Consider the following 12,277-nt stretch of genomic DNA (forward strand, 5'->3'; position numbering starts at 1 on the left):
CAATGCAAACCTAATTAGCTCCCTTCAATCATTTCTCAACTGGATTTTTTCGAAATTTTGTTGATGTCTAGTGTGCCTTTTTCCATCTTTATTTTTTGGAAGATGTCTCAGAACAAACCTACTGTACTGGGTCCAAGCCTTGTGGGCCTGTAATAGACAAATGTTGGTGGCGGACCCCCACTTTGTGTGTCTGTGGTGCCTAGAGAGAGACCACAACTCTAGTCCTGTGCAAAGTGCCAGACCATGTACCCCAAGGCCCTCTGTGAGGGGTCCATGAAGCTCTTGGCTGCTCGCCATGTGATTCCACGCCGCTCTATGTCCTATTTGTGAGGGAGGTCACGGACCTTTCCCGGAGGATCTTGCATCGATCCTCATAGCGCTCCAGCCCGTCTTCTGGTAAGTCTCATAAAAAGTAGTCAAAGCAATCTTTGACTTCTCTGCATCGCTCCTACATTTCAAACGATTTGAGAGGCCTACGTCACAAATCCAGACCCTGTTTACAGGTTGTTCCTGTGCAGATGCTGTCTAAAACTGGCTTCGCTTCGTAACTCCCCAAGTTTCCAAGAGTCAGACCGTCCCCCTTCCAACATTGTGAATTCTATGATGCCATGAGCCTCATATGTATGCAGCCAAACCCTTTGAAGGGGCTTTCGGCCCAATGGGTTCAGGAGGGTCTTCGACTGAAGTTCCGCCAGTGGGTCCGCCCTCCTCACCAGTCAGCCCCCAAGGCACATTGTGATTCTCAACTCTGATACAGAGCTGGACTGGCGATACATGATGTCATCTTAGGCAACGACCAGGCCCACAAAAACTGAATCGGAGATGGAGACCTATTCCCATGAAGGGCCCACTGAGGAACAGCAATAGAGGTGATTTGAAAATCCCTGTGGCTACTCCAACCCCCTTGCAGAGTCCTTGGACAAATACACCTGGTAGGAAGATTTAGCTGACATCGGTGTCTGGATACCTGACCAGACACTGGCCTCCTTTTTCCTCCCTCTCTGAGCATGAGCATCTGTCCTATGATCAGGCTGCCCTTTAGGCAGGATCTCCTGTTGCAGCAGCAGGGTAGGGTTCTGCACCCAAACCTATCCACTCTCCACCTGGAGATTTAGTGGCAACGATTGAGAGTGTTGGACCTCCTTCCTGAAGTGGTCGATGTCATCTTGGGAGCCAGGCGTCATTCCACAAAAACGATTTACGCATGCCAATAGGACACGTTTGTTGCTTGATCTGTATATAAAACTGTTCATCTTTTGTCTGCACCCTTGTCTGAAGTTCTACTGGTTGCCCAGCAAAGCTTTGCTTTGAGCATGGTTAAGGGCTATCTTTCTGACATTTTCACCTTCCTGCAGTTCCCAAGCCTACCGTCCCTGCTCAAATCACCTGTAGCATGGTTCCTCCTACACCCTTCGTTATGCCCCAATGGGATCTAGATTTAGTCCTCGCCTACCTCATGTGCTCACCTATTGAGCTGATGCACAGCTGCCCTCTAAAACTCTTGACCATCAAATCTGTCTTCCTTGAAGCAATCACATCTGCCAGGAGGGTTAGCGAATTCTATTAACCCTTAAGTACACTACCTTTTTCCCAAACAAGCTGGATCTTAGAATCCAAGCATCCTGTTTGCCAAAGGTGGTGATACCTTTTCACATCGCAAACACAAAGAGATGATGGACCGAGTACTGAAACTTTTCAGACACTCACCCCCAGTCACAGATCTGGGTTGAATATTTCATCGTTCTTTAGCTCACTTCGTCACCCAAGTTCAGACCCAGCGATATGCAAATCAGTCTTGATCCTGTGCCTCATGAGAACAGTCCTGACTGAACTGCCAACCAAGGTCTGACCTGGACCGGAAACAATTGGGCAGACTATCATGCTGCGTACTTTCTTCGCCCCTCCTCATCCTACTAAGGATGGAAGAGGAAAGATTCCACCACCTGGACCCAAAAAGAGCACTGTCTTTTTATTTCGATTGCACCAACATTTCCAGGTGGATGATCAACTCTTTGTTGACTTCATGTGTGGAAAGAAGGGCTAATCAGTACACAAAGGAACCATCTCCAGATGGATAGTCCTTTATATTAAAATCTTCTATGCAATGGCTAAACAGCAGCCCCCTGAGTGCTAAGAGCTCATTCAACAAGAACTAAAGCTGTGACTACTGTGTTGGCAAGAGGGGTCCCAGTTCTGAAAATCTGTCAGGCAGCCATGTGGACATCACTCTATGATGTTGATAAACAGTACTATCTAGACAGTCAAGTCCAGCATGGTGGGTATTTCGTCTGTTCAGTCCTCCAGGACTTCTTAGTGCAATGCAGTCTGAAAACCCACTTCCAGGGAGAGATTGCTCTGGTATCTATTCCAAGGTCAGGACTCTGCAGCTGGAAGTCTTTATCAGATGAATAAGTTACTTGCCTTCAGTAACACCTTATCTGATAGAGGCTCTATTTTGTCGCAGATTCCTTTCTGATCTGTCCCGTTCTCTGAACTGTATGTCATTTACAATAAAATAGATCCTTCAAGACCTTACTTTTACACACTAATCAGTTCTGCTCAGCTTGACTCAGGGCTTCTAGTGGGGAAAAACAGTCAAAAGCTAAGGTCAGTGCACTGGGGTGGCGCCTCTATAGGCACCGCACAGGTCACTTCCTGCGGGGACAACGCCTCGAGTAGCCGAACGACTCCATCTACCAGCACGCAAGGGGATTGGTCAAAAATTTCCAGATCCAGTCTGGTGCCTGGGGATTATTCTACAGTAAGCAACCTGCAGCTGATAGAGTCTCAACCAGATTAGACGTTACTAAAGGTAAGTAAGTTGTTCTTTAAGAGTCTAGTAAAAGGACAACTCCTGAGAAATCCTACGAAGTGAGAGAGGGAGCCGATTACTGTACAGTGCAATACCACCCATTGGTCTAGTTAACCTGTCCTGATGGAAGATTATATAGTCAAGGGAAACCGCTAAGGCAATGTCTTGAAGATAAGAATATCATACTAAGCTAATATTACTCCCTAAAAATCATGGGCCTGACAAATGTAGATTCTATTTGCTAAAAGTAGTTGCAAATTGCGCACTAACGTTTTGCAAATGGAATCTAATTTTATGAACCGAACTATAGTACTAATAGATCAGTTTGCAAACTATGTAATTATAGTGAGTTACAGACTGTCCTGTCAAAGTAATATTCATTAGGCAGTTTGCAATTTGCGAATCACTACAATTGGTCACAATCAGAGAGATGGGGCATGCAAGGGTCAGCAAACCACCATCTCTGTGACTATTTTTCAAAGCAGAAATTGTTTTTGTTTTAAGCAGAAAGATTTACTGAACCAAAATGGGGCTGCTTTGTAAAGAAACTTGTACTCGAATTTGCAATAAGTTGCCATCCCAATTTGGAAGTCTGTAACTTTTCAGTGATTGCAACCAGAATTACGGTCACAAGCCATTGATACGTGAGCGTACAAATCTCAATTTGTTAGGGATGCCCACAACATGCCAGTTCCAAACTGCGGTTCATAATCCATTTCTAAAACCATTTATCAATTCAGAAACACTCTCATTGATAGAATCAGAAGGCTTGCAACCATTAAGAGTTACGCATATCCAGCCCCACATTTCTATAGTCAGATTGAATGGTGTCTTGTTAACAGTGTACTAAATGTTAGATCCTCGGGCAAAACTCGAGTGGAGATTCCACATACTATCAAAATTTGAATTAAAAAAAAATATTTACTTAGTTGCTTCAGTCGTACATCATCAGGTCATTTTTGTTTCATAAACCTCCACATAAAGGTAAATGAGAGGTATTTGTATACAATATTACATTAATATGGGGAAAAATGTGCAGGCACAGATCTTCGTAGAGAATAATCTGAAACTTCGATGTCTCAACTGTCAAGAGATAAAAGAAATACTACATTTCTGTGAACAAAACTATATAAATTCTGATTTTTAAAGGAAATCTGTCCCACAATTTCTTTTCTGTTTACTTACTGTGTAGGAATGTAGAAAGTTATTTTTAACGTTTCCAGTTTTTGTTTTCATCACATAATGTTTGAATCCTGGATAACTAAACATGCATTTCTGAAAATATCCCTTGATTGTACGTCCCCTTCCAACCACAGCCGTTTTTTAAATGTACTATTTTAAAGTTTTGGTAAGATTTGCAATGATTTCAGTGACATAAACTTTTTTACCCACCAGCACTTTGAGTTAGTAGCAGTTTTATATTTTACCCTGTGGAGAAACTGAATCAGCCACTCTGACATTTAGCATCCTATTTTGTGCTGTTCTTTTTAGCACGTTTGCTTTGATGTCAGGATGTTGGCCGATTTTGCTTATCTTAAGCACTCGGTCTTCCTGAAGGAATTGATTGTGGCAGCATGGGCTGATACATTGTCATTATCCTGGGCTGAACAATTCCTGCAAGACCACAAAACTCAATATTTCATGGGGAGCAGCATAATGTTTGCTCTACCACTACACGTCACAAGTCGGCAATATATATATGTGCACTTAGCACCATATATTCTGTGTGTCCTAACGTTATTAATGTAAAGTGTTGCACCTGAATTCAAAACTGATGTGCATTCACCATAGAACTAGAGACTCATGTACACTGTGTGCCTTAATCTTATTAGTATGAAATGTGTCTTTAGGTGATTGATAAATTATCCTCATACTATTAAAACGTGTTTGCTCCAGAAACTAGAAAGATTCATGTAAAAGTGTGTGGTAATGATTTCCCCTTAGCCTTTGTAATGTAGTTCTTAGTCGCATTTAACCCTTGAATTCAAAGTTATATTATATTTATGCAAGGTAATATGGATCTAACATACTGACGTTTTCCATTTCTTTGTAGTTGTATGTGCACACTTATATTAAATGTGTACCATTGATTTTGTACGTTTAAGATTGACATGATTAGGCCTATATTTCTTTCTGCATAAAATGCTGCTTTTTAGGTCTCACCTACAGTATTGCTTTAGCAATACTTGCTTTTGGAGAGATTATAGTAAGGCTTTCAAAAGTCTACCCAAACTGCGGATTAGGTACAGTTCATGTGAGCCGGGCGCTTGCACATCGCACAGCATAGGCATCAGACTTCAAAGGATTCCGCTCCCCCGCATCAGACTTCAAAGGAATCCGCTCCCCCGCCACAGCAATGCCGAGAGCTTGTTGCTTCTAGTGTGAACCTCAACATGTGCCAACTGCCGGAACGTCTACTTTACGAGCGTATACGCGCCGTTCTGCGTGGGTCTGGGCACTTTGTATGGATGTATGTAGTGGTCTGGATACTTTACACATATTTATGCACTATTATATGGCTTCCAAATCCACAGCCTGCTATTGTTCCCTTTTGTACAAAATAGGCGAGCTTTCGCACAACAGAAAGCCATTGTAAGCTCGTGTTCTCTATTCACATATAGATGGACCAGAAAAAAAACGAGCTGCGCTGCCTTTCCCGGTTATAAATGGCCTTCTTTGTAATTGCTTTCTGTCTCTACTCATGCTGCACACATGTAGGGCCTAAGTGTGTGCCACCTCAGAAGAGCCATTCACTCCTCACAAACAAATGTGGTCGGGCGCTGCAGCCCTTCCCTCGATAGAGGGACGGCAGGAGCTGGCCCCCACGGCCTTGCAAGGTTGTTTCATCACAGACGGAGCGGGTTAGATCATAGAAGCAAACTGCCCCTAGTAGGGGTGCTCTATGCCGCTTCTATGGCGCAAACTACGCCCGCTTTTCTGGACACGCTTCAAAAGGGAAGGAGCGGGCACGTGCTTTTTCCCCAGTTTCACGCGCTCCAGTTACCACAAGCTGCGATGAAAACCCCATACCAAATTGTCAGCAGCTCTACTTTCCAGGCTTGTCTGACCCTAGAGCCCATTGTGTCTGATCAGACTCTAGCAAAGTGAAGAACACCGCACTTTTGTATAGACCACTCTCTCTTTAAAGTTCTGTACCTCAGACGTGCAGTATATTCAGCAGAAAGTATAACACCATTAAACAGGGGGGAAAAGCCCTCTCCTCTTCAGATGCTAGCACTCACTCGGCGAGTCGGCATGTTCAGACGGAAGACTATGTTAGCATGTGGTCCGGAGAAAACCATGCCCTCCTCAAGATTTCGGGTAGATCAGAGAGAATGGAATGCTCACAATGTACCTGGAAACAACTCAGTGAAGTCCCAATCTGCCACACCAACATATTGTACATAGTTAATTCCCAAAGCAAGAATAACTGCAGTTCACACGCCATATGCCCATCCTTTAAAGTAATAACTCCTCTTGTATAATTACCCTGGGTAGCAGATCCCCACCTTCTGCGCCCACTGTAAATTGCTCTCTATTTCCCAGTTCTTGTGCTGTGACCTACTCGTTATCCCTCCTTGCTTTCAATAACTAATTCCAGTACTAGCTATCTGATCCCTTATTTTGTATTCCATTACTGTGCAGCATGCATCGATTGGAGCTAGGTTAACAACACTTAAGCAGCCTACATACCTTGATTTCCTTACCCAACCATATCTAGAAACAGTGGACTCCGCTTAATAGTCAATTAAAACATTGGCTTAATATATATGCAACATCGGAGACATGGGCACACTGCACTCATGTCATGTAGGTTGATCAGATGGCCATACGAGAGCAGCAACTGCTCTGCATATTTGATCCTCGGTAGAAACATAAGAACTATCAATGCAGCGACTGCTGTGGTACTGGGGTCTCCCAACAACCATACAGCTGTCTCCAACCAAAAATCCCAGTAAAATTCACAATAAACTGAAAAAACAGTCCATGTGCATCAGCAAATCCACAGCCTTTCGCAGATGAATGCATGCAAACAGCCAAACACTCAGCTCCAGCTGCTGGGCATGTTCCTTTTCCACAACATTATCATATTAGATCCAAGACCTTAAAGGCATCCTCATGTAAAATGTGCAATCGGACTGTACAGTCTGTACCTCCTAACTACCACATTCATGCAGTACTTATAAAGATAACCAGCAGTACGTGCATTGCACTAACTCCAATTACAAGCCAGTAGTTGGCCGCATGTCCCACGCCTGCCTGTCCTAGCCCTCCGCCCTCCTCCCCACAGCACAGGAACAGGATCCCTCTGGCGCCACGCTCTCTTTGAATCGTTTGGTGTGTGTTTCCAGCATTTATCATTTCACCCTGGATAGCCCCCATGGCCAGGCACAAATGGGACTGGTTCCAGCGAGAGGAGCTGATTGGACAGATAAGTGACATCCGAATCCAGAATCTGCAAGGTAAAGGAAAAAACATGTTTTCTCCAGAGCCTGTTTCTCATTCCTCAGCATCAGAATCAACAAAACAGCATCTGTTGGTCTTAATACCCCTTTGGTGCACTCTGGCAGTCCTGGTGCGCGAGGGAGACTGTAGCCAATCAGGAGGGCTCTCTGAAGTTCAGCAAGAGTTTTAGCACGAGCAGACTCAGCTGGGTGGTCCTCTCCTCTTATTAGTATAATTGATTCGGAAGAGAAGTGTTGCGGTTTGAACTTCCTCTTAATCCAAAATCACTCATTTCAGAACATTGCTGACATGATGTGACCGAGAGCTTCAAATGCCAACAGCCTGCATGCTGCTTCACATTGTTTCAAACGTACACATCATTTAACTGCTGATGATGGCTCCATTTCACAGGAACGCCCTTTTCCATTCTTGTGCTTTATTTATTTATTTTATTTATTTAATATTTGTAAAGGCGGGTGAATCTTCCCCAAGGGGATCTCTCTGCGCCTGGGTGGCAGATCACAGGATGGACAGTGCTCTATCAAAACAGCCACATTTGAGAAGTCTCTTAAATTGTGCCAGGTTAGGGCATGCACACACACACCCCACACACCCCACACACACCCACACACAGCACACAACCCCCCACACACACAACCCCACACACACACAACCCCACACACACACAACCCCCCCACACACAACTCCACACACGCACACAACCCCACACACACACAACCCCACATACACAACCCCCCACACACAACTCCACACACACACAACCCCCCACACACACAACCCCCCACACACACCCCCACACACACACAACCCCCCCCCACACACACACCCCACACACACCCAGCCCCCACACCTCCCCCACACACACAACCCCACACACAACCCCACACACACACAACCCCACACACACACAACTCCACACACACACAACCCCCCCCCACACACACCCCACACACACATGCCCACACCCCCGCACACACACCCAAACACACAACCCCACACACACAACTCCACACACACACAACCCCACACACACAACCCCCCACACACAGACACACCCCAAACCCCCAACACACACACACACCCCACACACCACACACACACAACCTCCCCACACACACAACCCCACACACAACCCCCCCCACACACACAACACCACACACACACAACCCCCAACACACAACTCCACATACACACAATCCCACACACACACAACCCCTACACACAACCCTGCCCACACACAACCCCGCACATACACACAACCCCACACACACTCCACACACACACCCAGCCCCCACACACACAACCCCACACACAACCCCACACACACACAACCCCACACACACAACTCCACACACACACAACCCCCCCCCACACACACAGCCCACACACACACGCCCACACCCTACACACACACACCCAAACACACACCCCCACACACACAACTCCACACACACACACAACCCCACACACACAACCCCCCCACACACAGACACACCCCAAACCCCCAACACACACACCCCACACACCACACACACACAACCCCCCCCACACACCCACACACACAACCCCCCACAAACAACCCCCCCACACACACAACACCACACACACAACCCCACACACACAACCCCCCCACACACACAACCCCCCACACACACCCCCACACACACACACACACACACACAAACTGCCACACAACCCCCCACACACACAACCACACACACACAACCACACAACCACAACCACATGCACAACCACACACACAACCACACACACAACCACACACACACAACCACACACACAACTATCTATCTATCTATCTATCTATCTATCTATCTATCTATCGCCCTCACTCTATCTATCTAACGCCCTCACTATCTATCTATCTATCTATCTATCTATCTATCTATCTATCTATCTATCTATTGCCCTCACTCTATCTAACTATCGCCCCCACTCTATCGATCTATCTATCTATCTATCTATCTATCTATCTATCTATCTATCTATCTATCTATCTATCTATCTATCTATCTATTACCCTCACTCTATCTATCGCCCTCAATCTATCTATCTAGCGCCCTCACTCTATCTATCTAGCGCCCTCACTCTATCTATCTATCTATTGCCCTCACTCTATCTATTGCCCTCACTCTATCTATCGCCCTCACACTATCTAACTATCCATCTATCTATCCATCTATCTATCCATCTATCTATCGCCCTCACTCTATCTATCTACCACCCTCACTCTATCTACCGCCCCTCACTCTATCAATCTATCTATCTATCTATCGTCCTCACTCTATCGCCCCTCACTCTATCAATCTATCTATCGCCCTCACTCCATCTATCGCCCTCACTCGATCTATTGCCCTCACTCTATCTATCGCCCTTACTCTATCTATCGCCTTCACTCTATCTATCGCCCTCACTCTACCTATCACACTCACTCTATCTATCTATCTATCTATCTATCTATCTATCTATCTATCTATCTATCTATCTCTATCTATCTATCTATCGCCCTCACTCTATCTATCTGTCTATCGCCCTCACTCTATCTGTCTATATATCGCACTCACTATCTATCGCCATCACTCTATCTATCTATCTTTCTATCTATCTATCTATAGATCGCCCTCACTCTATCTATCGCCCTCACTCTATCTATCTATCGCCCTCACTCTATCTATCTATCTATCTATCTATCGCCGTCACTCTATCTATCTATCGCACTCGCTCTATCTACCGCATCGACACAGCATCACTCAGCACCACCACATTATCACTCAGGGGCACCACAACATCACTATGCGCTACCACAGCATCCCTAAACGCCACAGCATCACTCATTGCCACCACAACATCACTCAGCGCCACCACAGCATCAATCTGTGCAACCATTGAACAACAACTGGTTCAAATATGTTCTCTCAATGTTTCAAGCTTTATTACAAATGTCGCAAAAATATGTTATTTCACTTCTGTTCTTAGATTTTTGTCACAATAAAATACACTGAACATAAACTTCACAAAAGTTATTTACAAAAGTTTAAAAGCGATTGCCATTATAAATTACAATAACTTTTATTTAATTATTAATTATAAAAAAAAATGAAAAACCATTGTTATGTGTAATAGCAATACATCTAAGTCACGTAAATACAACACATATTGCATTACAAATGCTATAGGTGTCACATTTGAGAAAGTTATAACTATTGGCATTGTAAATGACAAAGCTATTAATTTTGCTATTTTCTAAACCAACACATAAATAAAAAATGTGTCATTTACAATACCAATAGCTCAAACTTTCCTAATGCGAGACCTATTGCATTGCAAATGCTTGTTCATTTTCTCCTTGTGTGTCTTTTCATTGCAGGTGCATTCACATGTTTTGGTGGTTTGAGAATAGATGTAACACTGTATTAGCAATAGAGAGCCTGAGAAGGGGACCTTGACAAGAAACACGGCGAGCCAGGGTGTTAACTGACAATCCCTATTCAGTAATTTAGTAAGGAGTTGCAGGTCCCCAAGGATGCTATTGTTTGCAGGTTGAGACTGACAGACTCTACGAATGTTGCAGTTGACAACATGAGAATAGAAGAAACAATGGAGCCACTGATGACACGAACAAGAGCTGTCACTCTGTTTATTTGGATAGTTTGAACTAGTGTTCCTTCAGTTGGGTGTTAGGATTATCCGTTTGGACTTTGAAAGATACAGACTTCTATATTTTTCTCTTTGACTCTTAGCCTAGTGTGGCTTAGGCTAACATTTATTTCCCCATCCTGATAAGACTCTTGACCAAGGTTTTGCAATGCTGACACCTTCTCACATGTGCTTATTTTTCTGCATTTTCCCCACTTTTTGAGATCACTTTTAGATTTAACTACCTTTATTGGTTTAGACACCAAATTGGATGACATTAGACTGTACTTATGTTTAGGTGAAAGTACCAGAGACTCTTCTCTGAGCATCAAGTTCTTCTCTTAATTTTCTGTATTGTTGTGACCAGTAACGACTGGTGACATTTGAAAATGGTGAGGCGTAAAAGTGCGGGATGAGTGCTCTGCGGTGAGCAAGCATAGCAAGTGGGCCCAACCGTCATAAGAGGTGTTGGGGGTACTCCCCCAGGATTTTTTTTTAAAAAGAGTGAGCAAACGGTGCATTTTCAAGCAATTTTGAGAAAGCAAGAAGGTTAATAAGGTAATTGTGAAAGTGTAGTTATAACATCATTAAAGAGATATCATAGGATAATGATGTAGGTAGCTGCTTATTCAGTATAACCTGAGAACTTCACTTTCCAACACCCAAACACACAATGCACTGACTTGCCAGTAAGCACTGTATTTTCATTTACCTTTGCCTTCTCAATATTTTGGCAACTGTGTTTCCTATCACATACAGTTCCACAGAACCACAGTTGCAACTGGATTAAGTGACCATTGCTCTGTTTGTTCAACAGAGAGGCCAAGGATTGGATGACTGTTAGAAATGGGATCTTTGGTAGGCTAGGTCATGTGACAAAGCCAGGCAGAAACAACCACTCTAGTCAGGATAAGGGAGGTACACTCCTAAAATAACCCTTGCTCACCCCCTTGGTAGCTTGGCTTGAGCAGTCAGGCTTATCTTAGAGGCTGTGTATAAAGCATTTGCACATAACCAACAGTAATACAGTGTAAGCACTACAAAAGGACACCACATCAGTTTAGAAAAATATCCAATATTTTTATATACTTAAGACAAGACCAAAAACGATACAAAATCCACAATACAGTACTTAAAGATCTTTGGTTATCAAAAAATGCTTGAAAAACAGTTCCTTGATGTCTATAGCTCCGTCCGGGACTATCACGGTGTCATGAGCAAACAAATCCAAACAGTTCTGGCTGACCGTGGTGTCCCGGGCCAGCTATGGTGTCAGAAAGACATGCAAACAGTATACCTTTAAGAAATGCAGGGCGTCGGCGACCTCTCATTGAGCTTCGGAAA

The 12,277-nt window shown here is 44.1% G+C and overlaps 1 protein-coding gene across 1 annotated transcript in view; it reads left to right on the forward strand.

Annotated features, from left to right (window-relative positions):
* Window positions 1-12,277, forward strand: part of CSF1R (colony stimulating factor 1 receptor) — a 247,587-nt gene that overhangs the window by 163,651 nt on the left and 71,659 nt on the right. The gene's annotated exons all lie outside the window — the stretch shown is intronic.

The sequence above is a fragment of the Lissotriton vulgaris genome, chromosome 7 (assembly GCF_964263255.1).
Source record: "Lissotriton vulgaris chromosome 7, aLisVul1.2, whole genome shotgun sequence".
NCBI classification, from domain to species: Eukaryota; Metazoa; Chordata; class Amphibia; order Caudata; family Salamandridae; genus Lissotriton; species Lissotriton vulgaris.